Consider the following 22,863-nt stretch of genomic DNA (forward strand, 5'->3'; position numbering starts at 1 on the left):
GAAACTTTCCTCATGTCAGCACGTTGTAGGTGTCGCCACCGGCGCCAACCTCGTGTGAATGCTCTGAAAAGCTAACCATTTGCATATCACAGCATCTTCTTCCTGTCGGTTAAATTTCGCGTGTGTAGCACGTCATCTTCGTGGTGTAGGAATTTTAATGGCCAGTAGTGTATATATTGTTCTGCAGTGACTACACGTATTGTTAATATTATTATAAGTGTTCATTTTTCTATAAAAGCCTATGACAACGCAAACCCTATATAGTTGGTATCATGGTATAGTGGGTGAAGCATCAGGACTTTGTTATAAGTGACTGGTCCTGTGTTTTTGCGGAAGAAGACTGGAAGAAGAACAAGAAGAATGGAATACTCCTTCCTGATGACATAAGAGCTTTAACTATTTGTCCGTACTACTTTGTTAAAACGAATGTGCACTTGTCGCTGTTAATACATCCAGATGGACTCTTGTTTTGAGCATGTTTGTTTTTGTTTTCAAAAACAATTTTCCAATCAAAATACCAGCTACTGCAAAAGATACTGCATGGTGTAGCTGGTGCAATACACAAAACATTCAGTCAAAGCAGTCAAATCGCCCCACCAGAAAAAGTAAAGCCAAACACAGCGTTTGCATTTGACAATGATTTGTGGAAAACCAAGACAGTGTATGTTACACTATCCACACCATGCTGCATCTTTTGCAGTAGATGGTATTTTGGTTGGAGAACTGTTTTCTAGAACATACAAACTGTTCAAAATTTGATGTATTAGCAGTGACATGAGTACATTTCTTTTGCCACAATTGGATGGATCCATAATTATAGCTCTTAGGTCCGTTTCTGCACCATCACAGGACCAGTCATTTACAACAAAGTCTTGATGCTTCACACAGCCTACCATGATACCAATTACGTCAGGTTTTGATGTGTAATGGGCATTATAGAAAAATGAACACTTGTAATAATATTAATAATATGTGTAGCCACTATAGCACAATCGTCTTACTGACTGAGCTACCATGACTACGTCATAATGAGAGGGGTATGAAGTAAGAAATAACACAAACATGAACATGCCTGTGAGTTGTGTTTGCATGAGTGCGTGTGTATGTCTGTCATCTACTGTTGACAAAGGCTTTGTTGGCTGAAAGTTTATTTTGTGCCAGTCTTTTTGTTGTGCATTTCTGCAACTCAGCATCTCCACTATATGGTGAGTAACAACTATCCTTGTCATAATATTGTTACATTCTGTCCTCAATTTTCCATATATATACCGAAGTACCAAAGAAGCCTACTCAAATACAGAGATATGTAAACAGGCAGAAAACGGCGCTGTGGTCGACAACGCCTATAAAAGACATGAAGTATCTGGCGCAGTTGTTCGATCTTTTACTGCTGCTACAATGGCAGCTTATTAAGATTTGAATTAGTTTCAGTGTGGCGTTATAGTCGGCGCATGAGCGACGGAACACAACATCTACAAGGTAGTGATGAAGTGGGGATTTTCCCATATGATCATTTCAAGAGTGTAGCGTGAATTTCAGGAATCCGATAAAACATCAAATATCCGACTTCACTGCAGCCAGGAAAAGATCCTGCAAGAATGAGACCAACCACGACTGAAGAGAATCGTTCAACATGACAGAAGTGCAACCATTCCGCAAATTGCTGCAGATTTCAATGCTGGGCCATCAACAAGTATCAGCTTGCATACTATTCAACGAAACATAATTGATATGGGCTTTCAGAGCCAAAGGCCCACTCATGTATCCTTGATGACTGCATGACACGAAGGTTTACGCCTTGCCTCTACCCATCAACACCGACATTGGACTGTTGATGACTGGAAACATGTTGTCTGATCGGACGAGTCTTGTTTCAAATTATATCGAGTGGATGGACGTGTAAGGGGATGGAGACAACCTCATGAATCCATGTACCCTGAATGTCAGCACTGGACTGTTCAAGTTTGTGAAGGCTTTGTAATGGTGTAGTTGGCGTGATATGGGATTCCTGATATGTCTAGATAGGACTATGACAGGTGACAAGTATCTAAGCATCCGGTATGGTCACTTGCATCCATTCATGTCCATTGTGCATTCCGACGGTCTCGGGGAAATCCAGCAGGACAATGCAACACCCCACACATCCAGAATGGCTACAGAGTGGCTCCAGGAACACTCTTCTGAATTCAAACACTTCCGCTGGCCACCAAACTCTCCAGACTTGAGCATTATTGAGCGTATCGGGGATGCCTTGCAATGTGCTTTTCAGAAGAGATTTCCACCCCCTCATATTCTTACGAATTTATGGACAGCCTTCAGAATCCATGGTGACAATTCACTCCAGCACTACTCCAGACATTAGTTGAGTCCATGCCACATCGTGTTGCGGCACTTCTGCATTCTCGTAAGGGCCCCACATAATATTAACCAGGTATATTAGTTTCTTTGGCTCTTCAGTGTGTGTGTGTGGGGGGGGGGGGGGAGGGGGGGTGCATACTTTGCATGAAATACGTCTGAAAAATAAACAGGTTCTTTCTTTGCATTCACTGTGTATAGAATTGATCTATTAACGGTTTCTTGTACGTGTGGAATTCAGCTTGAATTTCTCTTAAACTTGTTGGTTGTTCTTTAGTATCTTTTAGCACTGTATTGATACATTGGTGTAAATTGTCAGCATCCTCATTATTCCCTCAGAGATAGTCGGCAATGTCTTTATACACACTTTTAACACAACTCAGCCATCTGTTCAGCCTTTCGAACACACTTGATAATGCCATCCCTAGACTGAACATGTTTGTAATGGTGGAGTGTTGCATATAATAATTATGTTCCCTGATTTCACGCGGACTGTTGAGTCATTGTACACTGTTGTAATTGAAGGAGTCAGAGAACCACAGTTAATGTCTGGTGGGGTATGAGCTACTAGGTGGTCATTTGCTGATTGATATAGTCTTTAGCATATTCCATTTCCTCCCTTTCTTGCTCAGTAAAATGCACTTTAACATTTTAGAGACATTTTCAATTTCTTATAACATACATTAGTCATTGGCTTGTACAGCTGCTGGTATACCAATATTTGAACATTTTGAACCTGTAGATATTAAATTTTATGTGAAAGCAAAAAGCATTAGAGTTCTAGGTAGAACTGATAGCTTCTAATCTTCAATATCTCCACCTTGTTCTTCTTTTTGTTGCATCAGACACTTCTGAGATTACTCATATGTTGGCAGCCAGTACTGACCTGCACTGTGTAGGGTAGGGCCACCTGCACGCTTCTTTGAGTCAGAGACAGGCTGGATGTATTCACCACTGAGTGGTTTAGACAACAGCACATCATTGTCCTGTCCTAGCATTTCAAAAAAGATAAATAATTCAAGAACAAGCAGTAACCTGTATGAGTTGCGAAATGCATCTTCACCTCATCCCATTGCATCACCATTATTTGCTGAAAAGTATTCTTCTTCTTACGCTCATCCATTATCCTATCTTTCCAATCTTCTTGTAGGTTGCTATGAACGAAAACGTCAGCTGCTTGCTTGCGAGTAGTACACTTATTAAAATCATTTCTGCTCATCACCAGCATCTCTGCAATTGTACACATGGCTGCTTGCGCTGGAATGAATGAGCGTCTTACCTCTTGTGCTTCGGAAGACTGACTGGACTTGTCTAGAATGGTCTAATTTCCAACATAAACTTTTATCAGAATGAGTAGCAAAGTATAACTTACCTGCATGCCGCTGCATCTTCATTATCTCATGAAGCGTATTCGTCTTCTTTATACGTTATCCAGTATCATTGCTTTCTCTGCATAATGCAGGTAGGTATAGAGACAGTCCTCAGCTGCATGATTACAAACTCTTCCTCGTCTGACACAGAAATCTCGTCCATTGAACACATCATACAAAGAAAGACTTACATCTGTCCTATCCGACAGCTTAACACAGACTGAAGCTCCCTCACAAGTGGAGGAGGAGAGGTGGAGTGGAAGCAGGGGAGCAGTGGGGGCGACAAACAGCATGCTCAGGTGTGTTGTGAACTAAGTCAGTTGGTCTATGAACCTCGAAGTGAATACACAAAAATTGATATTCCCACCAATAAACTTGAATTTGCCCCATTTCCAGGAGGGTATATTGTGGAGGGGAGGGGAGGGTGGAAGTGGAAGGGACCCACATGCTGGTCAGGGAAAATCCATTATGTCATCAGGGGGTGGAAGTTATTAATTGATAATTGATAAATTAGTTAATTTGCATAATTAATTTGGAATCAATTTCGTATAAAAATTGTCCCAGAAATGGCTTTGCCCTACTGCTCTTGTAGAGTCCATGCCACAGTGTTTCACCACTGTCTACGTCTACATCTGTCTACAGTCATTCTCTACCAGGCACTGTGAAGTGCATGGAAACTTCCGATTGTCCCTCTTATTAGGGCTTCTTACAGTTCCATTCACTTACGGGGTGAGGAAAGAACGATTGCTTAAACGCCTCAGTGCGCGATTTAAGCAGCATAACCTTCTCTTGGCGAGGGTTGTAATTCATTCCTTGATTCCTTACTTAGTTTGTTCTTGCAACTTTGAAAGTAAGTTTTTGTTCAATACTTTCCGTATATCTTCAAACATCTACCTACTGACGTTTTTCAGTATTTCCGTTAAGCTCTCCAACAAGAGAAACACACATGTCACCATTCTTGTTGTTCTTATTTGTACACGTTCGGTGTTCTGTTGTTAGTTCTGTTTGGGATGGATGCCTCACACTTCAGCAATATTCTAGGACTGACTGCACAAGTGTTTTGCAAGCGGTCTTCTTTGTAGACTTACCACATGTTTCCAGACCACATGTTTCCAGTATCCCATCAATCAACCACGAAGGTCTGCCACCTGCTTTCCCTACAACTGAGCCTATGTTGTCGATCTATGTCACATCTCTACAAATTCTTCCAACCAAATATTCGTATTATTTGACTGATGCTGTTAGTGAGCTCAGTTTTACTCTGAATATTTAATGCAACTGGCCTATGTTTGCACCAGTTTGAAATATGATCAGATTTGACTGGGCTGCAGCTTTCGTCAGGCAGTGCGTCGTTATAGATAACTTCATCATTTACAAACGTCTCTTTTCTGTGCTCCAAAACTCTTGTACCTGCATCAGAATTGTATTCTGTCGTCAGATCTGCCACAGATCACCGGGTATCTTATTTTACAAAGCAGTTCATTAAAACACACACACACACACTGATGAGCCAAAACATCATGACCTCTGCCCACCGCAGAACTGAATGCTGCCTAGTGACGTTGCGTACATGAGACGCGGAAATGAAGATATGTAACTGGAGCAGACATGAATCAGAAATCGTTCTACAGACGATAAGGGTCGCTAATTGGGGAATTCGCTGGCATAAGCGACTCTGACAGTGGGCAAATTGTTAGGGCTTAGTGCCTGAGAACAAGCATTTCAGGAACGGTGAAGCTAGTCGGCTGTTCACGTGCAGCTGTAGTGAGCATCTTTGGAAAGTGTTTGAAGGAGACCACAAGTGGCCGACAAGATGTGGGACTTCCACGCCTCATCACAGAACATAGAGGTCGGAGGCTTGCCTGCTTTGTAAAATAAGATATCCAGTGACCTGTGGCAGATCTGACAGCAGAGTACAACTCTGATGCAGGTACAAGAGTTTTGGAGCACACTGTCCAGCATACACTGTTGAGCATGGGGTTCTGCAGCAGTACACGTGTACACAATGACATCATCAAGTATGATTGCATTGGGTACCGATCATCGAGATTGGCCTGTTGATCAACGGAAATATGTCAGCTGGTATGATGAACCACGTCTATTGTTACATCAGGTCGATGTTGTACGTCATCATCCAGGGGAACAGCTGCTCGGAACATACACGGTACCACAGAGACAAGTTCTTTGGGGCAGTGTTATGCTGTTGACAACATTCACTTGATCTTTCATGGGACATTCGATAGTGATCAAATGCATCATGACAGCTGTGGACAACATGAACATTATTACAGATCATCTGCATCCCATCATGCTTGATGTCTTCCCCAATGGCGATGACGCCATTCACCAAGATAACTGTCCATGTCACAGTCCAGAATCGTGCTACAGTGGTTTGAGGAACATGATAGGTGAACTGCAGTTGACGTCACCACCAAATTCATCTTATCTGAACCCAATACAACGCATCTCAGATGCTATCAGGCACTACCATCGAGCCTGTAAACCATCGGCCTGTAATTTATGGGAAATGCGTGACCTGTGTGTAGACATGAGTAGTTATTCAGTGGGCACTGAAATGCAGATAACAATCTTATCTCAGGGTCACTTACCGGGACTTCCATTGTCAGGATACACACTTTGACAACTTATATTCGAGGTTACCCGCCCCCTCCCACCGCTCCCCCCTCCCCCACTCTCCTCGCCCTGGGGAACCACTGGCAATTGATCAAGGTCATGTTCTTTAACCCTTGTGAGGAAAGAAGTCCTCTACATATTCCTTTAATGCGTCGACACTCGTGAAGAACAGCAGCACTATTGCTGTTGTTTTCATAAAACAGCTTTATGAGTAAAGCCCCACTCTCTCTGTAAAGACCCATATTGACTGTCTGCAACTATAATGGACACTGATGCTTGTTTTTCAGTCCTACATCGCCACATCAGTACCAGCATTTAACAGCGAATCATGATACTAACACTAATAACAACGCAAATACTGTGGCATACCGTCTGAACAACAAAGTTGAGTGCCTATACGGTAAAAATTTTACCATCTACGTCTGCTGAAGTAGCGAAAGTTTAATTACAATCATCCTCTACATTACTAGTGTCCATGTGAAATCACAGTGTATGTGTTAGAAATGAACACTTTTCACTGTTGGTAGAAATAATGACATCGCAACGTATTCCACAAAATTTATGACATCACAGAAAATTCTATAACCACCTCTGTTTTACCGATTTCCAACCAAAGGTACCGTACATATAAGATACACTACACAACGATAGGTAACCCTTTGCTGAGCTGCCACTGCATCACTTGATTGTCTGATGTCATAGTTTAACTGTTACAGCGAGCGTGTGGTTGGAAATAATGACATCATGATAAATTTATGATGTCACAGCAAAATTGTGAGGTCTACCGATTTCCAGCCAAAGGTGTATTATGTGTATGTCAGAATTAGCACAGTGCTATAAAACACGCGCCTCAAAAGATGACCAATATCTCCAACCACCCCGCAGCGAAAAGTAAGTCTCGTTCAGGATTGAGCACACTTCGACCACCAATGCTTGGAGTATGAATGTAAATACACTGCGCGAACCCAGCAATGGCTCAGAAATTACATTATTTCAGGTGTAATCATCTCAGACGCGACCGATATGATTGCTGGCACAGAAGTCACCTCTGCTATATCAAGCATTCAGCGAGGGCCCTCCCTAACACAGTAACCGAGCGAGGTGGCGCAGTGGTTAGACACTGGACTCGCATTCGGGAGGACGACGGTTCAATCCCGCGTCCGGCCATCCTGATTTCGGTTTTCCGTGATTTCCCTAAATCGCTCCAGGCAAATGCCGGGATGGTTCCTTTCAAAGGGCACGGCCGACTTCCTTCCCTAATCCGATGAGACCGATGACCTCGCTGTCTGGTCTCCTTCCCCAAACCAACCAACCAACCAACCCTAACACAGTAATAACGGCAAACAGGTCACAACACGTCGGTGCAAATATGCGAGCTGCATTGCAGATAAGATTCATTCCCTCCCTCCTTTCTCTCTGTGGATCAATCAAGAGTCCAGCTCCCCAACCATCTTGCTTTCAAAACTAGTGCGTATGCATGGACAGGATCAGTCTTGGTCAGCCAGAGTTCCCAAGCAGAATAACAAACCCTGTAATCTGCCACAACAAGATATAAACTATTGCGTTATTATTAGTGAGTGTGTCACTTAGGCAGAAGACACTTAAAAAATCCGAGTAGGAAGCGCTACCAATCATTGTTTCCACCGGTAAGATTAGTCCAGAGCCCCTTCAAATGTGGGCACAAGTGCCGCAATGCGATGAATCCTCTACACTCCCCCCTACCGGCGGAAGATACTGGGCATATTGAGAAAACTTAAGTGACAGTTACAATCCTGCTAGCTCACTGATAGTGGGCAAGATCTACCAGTGCTCCCAGGAAGAACAAAATTCCATGTAACACGAAGTAAACTCTTGTACGATATCACTAAAAGACCTATAGATAGATATGGAAATAATCCGGATTATATACGGAGTGGTCAGAGACCTTCTCAAAACCTTCTAAGGGCTTTGCATGGTAAGATGTGCCCAGAAATAACTGTTAAGAAAAAAAACTTTTAACCATGTTTATTTTTGTCTCCGGAAGTATCAGTTGTGGGCCATTTACTGCATCATTCACAACATACAATTGAGTGTTCTGGAGGAGAGTTAACGCCGGGTGGAGAAGGCAGTCGAAGATGCATCATCATAGACCTGTGCAGTGTTAAATTGACTTTTGTCTGTCAGTATGCATTGTAGTGTGTTGAATAACACCAACATCCAGAAAAAAATCACATCAACCCTAGCCTTGGCCCCGTGGGGTATCGATGTCGCAGCACACACATGAAACAGTGTAATTACATCCACACTTAGAAGGTATGACCGAAAGTCATGCCATCTTTTATCTTTGCTCAGAGGCTTTTGCGACCTACACAGATAATCAACTACATTGTGTTTCATATGTGGGGGTCTAACGCAAAATATTACCTACCTGTCCATAAGCTTAATTATTTAATGTGGCAATAGATTATGCGAACTTTTTCTGTTGGTGTGCTTGTGTAAAATGATGTATTCTGAGATTTTTACTACTACAGAGGGTGCACAAGAGCAGGACTAAGGCCCTAAGTCTAGACTGTGTGTATTATTTTATCAAAGTAAACGTCTTAGTTGTACTTAAAACGATATCAAAGTAACCTATACATCACTATGTCAGCAACTCATGCGCAAACACTGTCTCCACATATGCGTACACCATAATTACTCTACCATGCAAACATTTGGGGTTACACTCGTCTGGTATGAGACGATCTCTAAGGGGGAGGGGGGGCGGCGCATTGGGGTCCGAACCGCACAATAACCCTGGGTTTGGTGTGGGGTGGGTGGACTGCTGTGGCCTGTTGTGGAGTTGTGAACCACTATGCCGCTAAGTATATATTTTTGACACGTAGTGTAACACTGTGCACACAAACAAAACATGTGCATGTTGCTTGTCTTGCTCAATCCACACCCCACCCAATGGCCCTGTGGTTTCCGTGTCGCAGTGCACACGAAATAGTGTGATTGGACTAAGTATGACCAGAAGATCACGTATCTAGGAGTATTGCCATCATCACCTTTAACAGAAGGTTTTTGCTACTTGTATCACTAATCATCATCAGTAAAAAGCAATTGTTGTTGGTGGACATTCTGATCATGATGCCACGCTAGAACGCCTTCCAGTGTTTGTCCTACACATTTACAATCACTAAGACAGAGTGGCATGGGACTAAACCCGTATCTTCTGGAGAATTCTACCAAACAGGGTTAGTGACAGTAGTATTGTGGAATTCTGTGTTGCTCTGCTGGGTGGTTTTCTATTCACTGTAAGCATAATACATTTCTAAATTAATATGGAGTGCAGAGGTTGTTGACAGTTTCAGAGGGACAATTAGGCAACAGTGAGCTAGAGCAAGGGAAAGGAATACAGTAGAAGACGAATTGGTAGCTTTAAGAGATGAAATACTGAAGACAGTAGAGGTTCAAATAGGTAAAAAGACAGCGGCTAGTAGAAATCCTTGGGTAACACAAGAGATACTGAATTTAATTGATGAAAGGACAAAATATAAAAATGAAATAAATGAAGCAGGCGAAACAGAATACAACATTCTAAAAAATGAGACTGACACGAAGAGCAAAATGGTTAAGTACGAATGGTTAGAGGGCAAATGTAAGAATTTAGAAGCATACTTCACTACGGAAAAAATAGATACCGCCTACAGGAAAATTAGAGAGGCCTTTGGGGAACAGAGAAGCGGCTGAAATGAATATCATGAGCTCAGATGGAAAACCAGTCATAAGCAAAGAAGGAAAGCTGGAAGATGGAAGGAGTATATAGAGCGTCTACACACGGGAGATAAACTTAAAGGCAATATTATAGAAAGGGAAGTGGACGTAGATGAAGATGAGATGGGAGAATAATTTGACAGAGCTCTAAAAGATCTAAACAAAGCCCCAGGAATAGACGATATTCCATCAGAGCTACTGATAGCCTTGGGAGAGCCTTCCACGACAAAATTCTACCATCTGGTGTGCAAGATGTATGAGACAGACGAAATATCCTCAAATTTAAGAAAAATGTAATAATTCCAATTCCAAAGAAAGCAGTTGCTGACAGGTGTGAATACTACCAAACTATCAGTTTAACAAGTGATGGTTGCAACATACTAGCACAAATTATTTACAGAAGAATGAAACAAACTGGTAGAAGCCAATCTCAGGGAATATCAATTTGGGTTACGGAGAAATGAAGGAACACTCAGGTCAGTACTGACCCTATGACTTATCATCAAATTTAGGTTCAGGAAAGGCGAAGTTACGTTTACAGCATTTGTAGACTTAGAGAAAGCTTTTGACAATGTTGACTGGAATGCTCCCTTTGAAATTCTGAATGTAGCAGGGGTAAAACTCAGGGAGTGGAAGGCTATTTATAACTTATACAGAAACCAGACAGCAGTTATAAGAGCCGAGTGGCATGAAAGGGAAGCAGTAGGGAGTGAGACAGAGTTGTAGCCTATCACCCATATTACTCAATCTACACATTGATCAAGCAGTAAAACAAACCAAACAAAAATTTGGAGAAGAAATTAAAGTTCAGCTAGAAGAAATGAAAAATTAGAGGTTTTAAGATGACATTGCAATTCTGCGAGAAGCAGCAATGGACTTGGAAGACCATATGAACGGAATGGATAGTGTTTTGAAAGGATGTTATTAGATGAACATAAACAATGGCAATTGAATGTAGTTGTATTAAATCAAGCAATGTTGATGGAATTAGATTAGGAAACAAGAGACTAAAAGTAGTGGATGAGTTTTGCTTTTTGACAGCAAAATAACTGATGATGGCCAAAGTAGAGATCCAAGGGTTAGTAATTTTTTCTGAAAGTATGTGCCTGAAGTGTAGCCATACACAGAAGTGAAACGTGGCCAATAAACGATTTAGACAAAAAGAGAATTGAAGGTTTCGAAATTTGGTGCTACAAAATAATGTTGAAGATTAGATGGGTAGGTCACATAACTAATGAAGTATTGAATAGGATTGGGGGGACAAGAGATTTGTTGCACAACTTGATAAAAAGAAGGGATGGGTTGATAGGACACATTCTGACACACAAGGGACCTCCAGTTTAGTATTGTAAGGAAGTGTGAAAGGTAAAAATCGTAGATGGAGACCAAGAGATGAATACAGCAAACAGATTCAGAAGCATGTAGGTTGCAGTAGTTATTCGGAGATGAACAGGTTCGCACGGGATAGAGTAACATGGAGAGCTGAATCGAACCAGTCTTTGGACTGAAGACCACAAAAACGTCATGCATTACAATAACACAGTTATAACAGAGCATTTGCTAATGGTGGAAGGGAGTGGCTGACTGTTTGTCTAACCAATTCATCAGCCACATTACTGTGGGTGGATACTTCCTATCAAACCAAGACTAGGAAACATGTTTTTATTATTTACAATTATTATCCTGGAAAAACATCACCATCCCAGATGTTTTTCTGATATGCTGCTGTTAACCAGGCTGTTCCAACATTCTCTGTTGGTTATGTCGAGCTGTCTGCATTATTTCCTGTACATGTGGGTGAGCAAGTACGACAGCAATATTTGTCATCTCACTCAAGCTCGCGCCGATGCTGCTGGCATTTGGTTCTCGACAGATAAGTTGGAGAGGTGTACGGGGATGACTACAAGTGCATTTATTTTTTAAATAAATAAAGAGAATTTCTCTCTCTACCATTTCCTATCCTATACCATTTATGGGAGAAATTGTTTACAATGTGCTTATTAGCAACGCTGGGAGAATTTTTACTTGGTGAGTGTTGACGCTGCGCATTATTTAAAAATGGAAATATATATTTTTGCTATAATGTGCAACTAGCAGTCGTTAAAATGGATGTATGACAAATTAACATTTACCAATCATAAGCGTAATAATTAATCTCAAGAGGGGATGTGAAGTATTTCGTAATTCTCATCGTATGGTGGAAGAAAAATTCATTGGGAGAGCGAAGTTCAAGATGCTTAAGGATGGGATGGAGACTGAGTTGCAAGATAACAGACTAATGCATGCAACTATATCTCTAGCCTTACAAACTCCCGTGTGTGTATTATAAGTTGATCATGTGATGATGGACCCACTTCCAGTCATAACTCCTAAAAACAAATTAGAATATATATTGACACTATGGAAAAAAATATCCTGTGATGTGACTGGTTCACTCTGATGTTTTCGATTTGTGTGTTAGGTGCTGCTCTAACCCTACTACAGATACCGTAATATTTTGAAGTGTGTCACAGCTCCAAAATGCAAAGCTAATGTTAATATACTGTCGTAAAAAATACCCATCGACTCTATAATTATTATTATTTGCATAACCTTTTCAGGATTTTCGATGTGTTATGTAAAAAATATGTGATTTGCTTATCAGCCTGAGACTCTTACCAGATCGAATTGACAGATATGTCACTGGACTCGCATTTGGGACGTTGGCGGTTGAAATCTGGGTCAGCCAGCCGGATTTAGGTTATCCGTGATTTCCCTAAATTACTCCTGGCAAATGCCAGGATGGTTCCTTTGAAACGGCACGGCAGATTTCCTTTCCTATCCTTGACACTATCCGAACTTGTGCTCCATTGCTAATGACCTCGATGTCGACGGGATGCTAAGCCCGACCTTCCTTAATAGATATAGTATACGGAGTCTTCCTCTCAGCAGCATCACACATTGAACTTGAATCTTATATCAGCCGATTTGTGTTCAAAAAATGTTCAAATGTGTGTGAAATCTTATGGGACCTAACTGCTAAGGTCATCAGTCCATAAGCTTACACACTACTTAACCTAAATTATCCTAAGGACAAAAACACACACACACACACACACACACACACACACACACACACACACACATGCCCGAGGGAGTACTCGAACCTCCGCCGGGACCAGCCGCACAGTCCATGACTGCAGCGCCCAAGACCGCTCGGCTAATACCGCGCGGCCCGATTTGTGTTATTTAATGACTCCAAAGTCTACATTCACAAATACAGCACCTCTGCACTTCCACGAGTAAGAGATGCTCTGTAGCTGTCTGTAGACAAAGATAATGCTATAGTACTAATGCGTACTGACGACTACCAGGATAAAATTAGCCAGCTGTTACAAGAACTGTCCTACAAAAAGCACAGAAGGACCCAACAAAGACGATGGCAAAGAAAACAGTTGCTTGATATAAGTTCAAATCCTCCAAAGTAAAGAGGAGGTGACTGTATCCTAGGGCGGCAGCCACAGGACACCTGTATAGACTTCCCAGAATCGACAAGGATGGGGTACCTTTGCGACCAATAGTCAATACCATTAACTCACTGACGTATGGACTAGTCTAATAAGTACCTACACTTGTGGGACCTGCAGTCACCATGCGATGAACTTGGTTTGTTTCATGACAGCACTTAAAGGCATGTAACTACAGAAAGACGACCTGCTTTTGAGCTTCAGTGTTATATCATTCTTCAAAAATTACCTCTTCAAGACTCCTTGTCACTTCTCACTCATCACTTCGAACTGCAAACAGTAAAACCCCTTGAACATGTACTCACTACTACCTCCTTCAAGTTCATGGGCAAGGAGGAGTGTTATGAACAAATAAATAGAGTAGCAATGAGGTCCCCACTGGCCTTTGAGATTCAAATCCTCTAGAATACTTTGAGTAGTTGGCACTTCAAACAGCCCACCTAAACCACAGCGCTTCTTCCACTATGTAAATGATACTTTTGTGGTCTGGGAAAATGTAAAACAGGGGCTGCATGAGTCTGTAACAGCACCGATCAAAATATTACTTCCATGATGTAGCTAAGAGAGAATGGATGTCTTTCTTTCTTGGATTTCTTAATAAGGTAGAAGGCTGGTGGTGCGATAGGTCATTCAATTTATAGGAAGAAGACCCACACACAGCTGAACCTGCGTGCAGCGAGGTGCCACCATCCGGCGCAGAGGCATACAGTGATAACCACTCAGGTACATAGGGCGCTTCATCTCTGATAAGGAAAGCCTCCCAGCCAAGCTACAGTGTCTGAAGGAAGTACTCCATAAAAATTGGTACAATGGAGCCCAGATTAGAAGGGCGTTCAAGCAAACCTGGAATAAGAGGAAGGAGACAATACACTTGCATTACTTCCTTACGTGGGACCACTTTCACCCAAGATCGTGAGGCCACTTGCAAAATGCGATACCAAAATTGTCTTCCAGTCACCAATGAAGATGAAACATATTCTTCGTTCTGAGAAAGACCCACTGAAACTTCACATACCAGGGAGATACAGCATCACATGTGAATGTGGCCGTCTGCACATGGGGGTAAACACAGTGCTGTGTGTCGAAGAGTTGCTACAAACACATCAGGTGTGTACGTCTTGGACATATGGAGAAATCAGAAATGGCAGAGCAGAGCGTAAATGTAGAACACACTTTTGATTCTGAAAACACTAATTTTCTGGGCTGAGCAAGTGGCGTTTGTCAAAGCATTATGAAGGTAGCCACAGAACTAAGGATCCACGTGCATCTTGTCATTGTGAAAGAAGGTTATCGAAAAAAGTCCGGCTTATTGTTCCGCGTTAGCTGCTACATGTCGTGAGGGCCCCCAGCAGAGGCCAGCACGCAAGGTAGATCAAGAGGTTCAAGTGCACCCCTCCATGTCCGCCACATGGACAAAACCCTGCCAGCACGCAAGGTAGATCAGAAAGTTCGAGTGCACCCCTCCATGCCCGCCACATGGACAAGACCCTGCCAGCACGCAAGGTAGATCAGGAGCTTCGAGTGCGCCCCTCCATGCCCGCCATATGGACAAGACCCTGCCAGCATGCAAGGTAGATCAGGAGGTTCGAGTGCACCCCTTCATGCCCGCCACATGGACAAGACCCTGCCAGCACGCAAGATGGATCAGGAGGTTCGAGTGCACCCTCCATGCCCGCCACATGGACAAGACCCTGCCAGTACGCAAGGTAGATCAGGAGCTTCGAGTGCGCCCCTCCATGCCCGCCATATGGACAAGACCCTGCCAGCACGCAAGGTAGATCAGGAGGTTCGAGTGCACCCCTTCATGCCCGCCACATGGACAAGACCCTGCCAGCACGCAAGGTAGATCAGGAGGTTCGAGTGCACCCCTCCATGCCCGCCACATGGACAAGACCCTGCCAGCACGCAAGGTAGATCAGGAGCTTCGAGTGCACCCCCCCATGCCCGCCATATGGACAAGACCCTGCCAGCACGCAAGGTAGATCAGGAGGTTCGAGTGCACCCCTTCATGCCCGCCACATGGACAAGACCCTGGCAGCACGCAAGATAGATCAGGACGTTCGAGTGCACCCCTCCATGCCCGCCACATGGACAAGACCCTGCCAGCACGCAAGGTAGATCAGCAGCTTCGAGTGCGCCCCTCCATGCCCGCCATATGGACAAGACCCTGCCAGCACGCAAGGTAGATCAGGAGGTTCGAGTGCACCCCTTCATGCCCGCCACATGGACAAGACACTGCTAGCACGCATGGTAGATCAGAAGGTTCGAGTGCAACCCTCCATGCCCACCACATGGACAAGACCCTGCCAGCATGCAAGGCAGATCAGGAGGTTCGTGTGGACTCCTCCAACGCCGCCACATGGACAAGACCCTGCCAGCACGCAAGGTAGATCTGAAAGTTCGAGTGCACCCCTCCGTGCCCGCCACATGGACAAGACCCTGCCAGCACGCAAGGTAATCAGGAGGTTCGAGTGCACCCCTCCATGCCCGCCACATGGACAAGACCCTGCCAGCACGCAAGTTAGATCAGGAGGTTCGAGTGCACCCCTCCATGCCTGGCACATGGGCAAGACCCTGCCAGCACGCAAGGTAGATCAGGAGGTTCGAGTGCACCCCTCCATGCCGGCCACATGCACAAGACCCTGCCAGCACGCAAGGTAGATCAGGAGGTTCGACTGCACCCATCCATTCCCGCCACATTAACAAGACCCTGCCAGCACGCAAGGTCGATCAGAAGGTTCGAGTGCAACCCTCCATGCCCACCACATGGACAAGACCCTGCCAGCACGCAAGGCAGATCAGGAGGTTCGTGTGGACCCCTCCAAGGCCGTCACATGGACAAGACCCTGCCAGCACGCAAGGTAGATCAAGAGGTTTGAGTGCACCCCTCCATGCCCGCCACATGGACAAGACCCTGCCAGCAGGCAAGGTAGATCAAGAGGTTCGAGTGCACCCCTCCATGCCCCCCACATCGACAAGACCCTGCTAGCACGCATGGTAGATCAGGAGGTTCGATTGCACGCCTCCATGCCCGCCACATGGACAAGACCCTGCCAGCACACAAGATAGATCAGGAGGTTCGAGTGCACCCCTCCGTGCCAGCCACATGGACAAGACCCTGCCAGCATGCAAGGTACATCAGGAGGTTCGACTGCACCCCTCCATGCCCGCCACATGGACAAGACCCTGCCAGCACGCAAGGTAGATCAGAAGGTTCGAGTGACCCCTTCATGCCCGCCACATGGACAAGACCCTGACAGCACGCAAGGTAGATCAGGAGGTTCGAGTGCACCTCTCCATGCCCGCCACATGGACAAGACCCTGCCAGCATGCAAGGTAGATCAGGAGGTTTGAGTGCACCCCTCCATGCCCGCCACATTAACAAGACCCTGCCAGCACACAAGGTAGATCAGGAGGTTCGAGTGGACCCGTCCAAGGCCCGCCACATGGAGAATACCCTGCCAGCACGCAAGGTAGATTAGGAGGTTCGAGTGCACCCATCCGTGCCCGCCACATGGACTAGACCCTGCCAGCACGCAAGGTAGATCACGAGGTTCGAGTGCACCCCTCCATGCCCGCCACATGGACAAGACCCTGCCAGCACGCAAGGTAGATCAGGAGGTTTGAGTGCATCCCTCCATGCCCGCCACATGGACAAGACCCTGCCAGCACACAAGGTAGATCAGGAGGTTCGAGTGCACCCCTCCATGCCTGCCACATGGACAAGACCCTGCCAGCAAGCTAGGTTGATCAGGAGGTTCGAGTGCACCCCTCCATGCCCGCCACATGGACAAGACCCTGCCAGCACGCAAGGTAGATCAGGAGGTTCGAGTGCACCCCTCCATGCCCGCCACATGGACAAGACCCTGGCGCGCACACCTAGATAGAGGGGGATGGACGCTCCACTAACATAAATATAGGGATATCTTTGGCTGGAAAGGGAAAACCGTATGCCTTCGAAAAGCCCGCTGCCTACCTAAGATGTGGAAATGATAAGTTAGAAAAAAGAAAAACGCTCGAAACTTCACCACAAGATGATATGACACTCCTCGAAATGTGTCACGATATCTGAACACTGCCACCCGGCTAGTAAGCCGAGAACGTTTCACCACTGCATGAAACGGGTTTCTTTCAACGTTTTCTGTACTCCCTTACATTAAACAGTATTCTTTCAGACATGTCCGAAAGAACAGACACCATACGATAACAATCTGATGGAAAATATTTATACTTTCAGTATGGATGCACACTATGTTCAAACTCTTGTAGGAATCAGATGAAGTTACAAACAGTGAGGATAATGGACAGTGGACACTACATGTGGTGTGTAAGACAAATTGAGGATTTGCGTTGGATGGAAAGTGTGCTCGAATAGCTGACACAGTTAAGGTGACCACTCATGTAAAGCGGGAAATCCTGCTTCAAGTTCAGATCTGACAGAAATTGTCACTTGTCACCACTGGATTTACTTCAGTACCCAATTGCAGTTAAGGTCTGAGTTTCTCTTATATCAGTATTCTTCATAGTTTTAATTCCTTTAGTGGACTGCACCATCTGTACCTCACTTTTTGTAAGTATCCATGTTTCATGTCAGTATAGCAGGATCGAAACTGGCATTATTTTGAATATTTTATCGTAGTTTTCTTTCTTCTCTTGTCGTGTATGTTGTGCCATACGTATAACTGAACATATTGGTTTTTATCACTTCATCAATATCTCCATTAACAGTTAAACTTTCTATTTATTTAAAGTCTGACATTTGTTTGAGCTTATGGGCTTCTAGTACTATTTTATATATTGTATTACATAGGGAAAGAAACACAGAAATCAAGAAACACAACTACAGAATTGCAGTCATCAGGAAGAAAATTAATATTCATATGGCTATCTTTGTGGGTGGGGTTAAAACTTGTAGACACATATCATCGTGATCCTGTGCCCTGGGAATACCCGCCAGAGCTGCACCCCTCCCCCTTCCTCGCCTGAAAAACTTCATTTCTGTAAATTTTTTTACACAGATTTTGTATTTTTTGTAATTTTGTTAATAGTTCTATTCAAAATGAAGTACCATTGAAAATATTACTTAAATTAACTATGTTGATATAAAATATAGCATATAACGAAGTAAATGTACCATTGTAATACATAAATTACAAGTTATACAGATATTCTAAAAATTTAAAAGTAAAACAAAATCTAGATCTTATGTTTTATGACAACTACCGTACACTGGTTTTAGTATATGTAATAAAGGCCACATTTATTCGTACCCCATGAAGTATTAATATTGCATAAATTACCATTTAGAAATAAAAGAAGAAGGGCTATAATTAAGAGTTGGGAAAATACTCCTTTCCTGCAGCTGGGTTTTTATTATAATTTTACTTTGCATTTCCTTGCGTTGAGCGAAGCAAATTCATTGATTCTTGCTGAAACCAAGTTTAGCAGCTGTGTCATACTCTGTCGACAAGACAGCGAATTTGAGTCTGCCTTCACCCTGTAACCGAACCAGCCGATTCCGCATGTAATCGGTTCGCCTTTGTATTTTCAATGTCAGCATCGCTTGTGATCAAACCGTTTTTAATGTTACGTAGCAGGGAAAAGGAATGCTTTTTAACTGTGAACATGAAAGTATTTAGCTGTATGACCCGCTGATATTGCTTAAAATGGAAGTAATAATGTGCAAAATAATTTCTGTATCTACCCAGAAGTGAAAATACGGCGTCGGCCGTGCTACGCAAAGTGAATCCGGTTAGCGGTCGGGTTTCCGACACCGCTCGCGTGTACTGCGACCAGCCGGGACCGCCTTACAAAAAAGAACCTTCATACCTCCCACGCTGACTACATGTCGTTTCTCAGAAAAATACAGCTTTTAGTTCACCCACTAGTGCATTTTCATTAAAACTGCACAACATTACACAGTTTACTAACATTAACAACAATCTCTAACACGAATTTTGACACATGTTGCCTGACAGAATACTATTATTAGCAATATATCTATTTAATTTTGAAACTTCTCTCCAAAGCGAGGTGTGGATAATGAGGTTCGATTTTCAGGATTGGTACACCACACAAGTTGTTACAGTCTCAGCACTTTATAATGACCTACCTGGATTTGATTTTATCCACACCCCTGTAGCAAACAGCTTGCAGCTATGTAGCCTTACCTTACGACAGATCCACTGAAAGAAAACTATATCTACGAAGACTGTTTTGGTCCCCAGCTCTGAAGGAGCAATTTCAATACTTTATTTCAGCCTACATTTCTTTAAATGAACCAGAAGAAAATGTATGTTATGACTTTCGTGACAACTGTTTTACTTGGAATCAAGATGGATGCAGACTGACATATTTTTACATGGCTCAATGGCTGCCATCTTTACTTTGAATAATTACGTAAAGTTAATATTCTAATAAAGCAAATTTAAAGATAAGAACTCTCTTCAAACTGAACATTACAATGACATATCAAAGCGACCACACTTCTTGTGTCTTCAAATTGAAAGTAAACAATTATTCTTGGAAGTTACTTTTGTATGATACTTAAAGACTGTCATAACACCAACATTAATTAACTAAGATCTTTTGACCATACAGAGTGACACAAAATTTATACTTAACAAAATGGACAGGGAACTTTGCATCGGTGTGTAACTTTGGGACAATGATTTTAACAAATACTTTTAACAAAATTACATTAGAACTTTGGCAAACCATGGAGTTGACTGTAACATTTTGATACACTACTAAAGACTGTTAATACAAAAATGACTTGCCTTGTTTGTTGCAGTCGTATCAGTGTTGAATTTGTTGCTTGCTGTGTAAAAATTTGGATAGGCTCTTCACGTCTCCAGTGATGGAGTTAATTTTTAACTACCACCCACTTGTGGTAGTCATGTTAACTTGCTGCATTATCGACTCCATATTCCATCATATAAAACCAGACGGATGTTCTTGCTTTCTGACACAAAATAAACTGGAGGCGACTTCAGGAGCTATAAACCACTACCACACCAAATATTAAGCACTTTCACTACAAATTGTTATTGCTTAAAGCTCACATCGCCAGACATGGTACGGCACAATACAAATATGTACACTATCAAGACTCAACTGCAACTGCCTCTGGTTTTATATTCTTTTCCTCCCATGCGGTGCTCGCACCAATGCCACCCAAAAGACTGGCGGTGAAAATCCGTAGTGGATTCCCTACCTTTATGATTTCATTTTGTTTAAATGAATTACATGTTCTAACAGCCTTAGAATGTTACAGTCAGTACATTTATAACTTACATTCATTTCTGTATTTTATTTTTCATAGAGTTATTAATGTTTCACAGAATACTCTCTCCTTCCAACGAACATTTATCACAGACATTATACTTGTGCTTATTGACATAGTTATAGAGGTTTCCTTAACATGTTTTAGACACTGCAATTTTAATTTAACTGTATCATCAAAACCCATCACAATCCGACCTTAAGTAGTATCTTACATTTAATTTTCTGAAAATGCGTTCACAACATGCTACAGTCACCGGCATTGTTGTAAATATCCCTAAAGTTCTTTAACTGTGTGTATCTTAACTCATACTTATAAAGAACCTTCAAAATATTCAAATCGATAGTCGCATAAATTCTCATCAACTTTTCCACTTGTAATTTGAAAGCAGCTATGTTTAACTAGCTCCGCTGTATCAATATCTCTGCTATATTTGACACCAAAATCAGCTGCACTTTTTTTTTCAAGATAACACGAAGAGCTCTCATTTAAGACATTTCCTGACAGGAAATTAAAGTCAGACAAAATGGTGCGTTAGATCTGAGATCTGTTTTCCATTCCACTTATTGTTCTATCAAATAATTTGAAGAAATATAGCCGAAAGAGTCTGGCTCCAATCCTCGGTCGGCAGAAATCGAAAGCCTTCAGTCAAATAGCTTATTTGCTTCAGCAGCCACTCACCGACCATTGAGATCCTACGATACTGTAACAAAGTACAAGGGCGTGCTGGAAAGTAACGCCTCTGAATTTTTCATTCCGTTCTTAATACAGGTTTGGTTATTACATGTCAGGTATAATAACTAGGTCGACTTTCGCGCTTCCCTGACGCAAGTTGCAACCCTCTGCCGCTAGAGGGCTCCGGTTTGTAGCGTGTAACTAGAGAGCCTGTATACAGAGAGAGTGGCCATAGGTGAAGTTGCCCGTGATTGGTAGATTAGCTTTGGCGCCATTTTTCTGCCAAACGTCTCTCGCGCTTCCTATGTTCACCGTGCTTTGGAGTTGAAGTTCAGAGGACTTTTAGAAACGATTAAAAGGTATTTGAATTGTTGAGAGACTTGTTATGTGTTGTGCATGCATGTTCGATTTAGTTGTATATCGTTTTTAGTACTTAATTAGCGTTTGCGATTTTAATAAGATTTGTAATAATGAAGCGTTTTGTGATGAAGTCGGTAGGCCTAAATGTTTGAAGTAAACACGTTAGTAATTGTACAGTATTGTTTTTGACATCTGTAATTCGTTCTGCAGACGTTCGTAAACGATGCCAGGTTGTGCTGCATTTGGTTGTTCCAATAGAGGCGAAGGTGGATTTCGCATGTTAGGCATTATTTTGGTTTCAGTATTATTGCCTGACTGTTGACGCAGGCAAGTTGTAAGCATGTTTCCCGCAGTTGTCGTGGTTGCTGAAACATTATTCGTTATAAATAATTGTAGGTACTCTTGAAGACAGTTTTTAATAGGCCTACTTACTGTGGGGTAGAAGGGATACGGTAGTTTTGTTGTTATATTTGGTCGTTATTACAGTAGCCTACATTTAACATTTCGTTTGTTATCTACGAGAGGTATTCAGTATATATGAAAGAAAGTCATAAGCAGTTGTTTACTTGTGACATGCAAAAAGTTTGAAGACGTGACAAGAAGTACTAATACGTCTCACACTTTTTGCATGTGACAAGTAAACAACTGCGTAAGACTTTCATTCGTCTGACGTAATAAAGGTACGTTAAATCCTTAGCGTTATTCACTTCCGATACGAAACAAATGCTATACACTATATTTTTTGTATTTACGTTACTTTCATTGCAATATGTCTAGTAAACGAACTTTAAAGGAGATAAATGCAAGTAACGAATAATTTTTACAGCCACTGTATCAAATTTTCCTGTGCTGTACGTAGTAGGCTGCTATGAGTATATTATAGCTGCAAAGAAAGCCATTTAACGAATAATTTCACCATATTGTCTTGTGCTTTTTATTT

The 22,863-nt window shown here is 42.7% G+C and overlaps 1 protein-coding gene across 3 annotated transcripts in view; it reads left to right on the forward strand.

The window, feature by feature from the left end:
• The window catches only part of LOC126249614 (glycine receptor subunit alpha-2-like), a 477,560-nt gene that overhangs the window by 376,845 nt on the left and 77,852 nt on the right, over nucleotides 1-22,863 (forward strand). The gene's annotated exons all lie outside the window — the stretch shown is intronic.

The sequence above is a fragment of the Schistocerca nitens genome, chromosome 3 (genome assembly GCF_023898315.1).
Source record: "Schistocerca nitens isolate TAMUIC-IGC-003100 chromosome 3, iqSchNite1.1, whole genome shotgun sequence".
NCBI lineage: Eukaryota > Metazoa > Arthropoda > Insecta > Orthoptera > Acrididae > Schistocerca > Schistocerca nitens.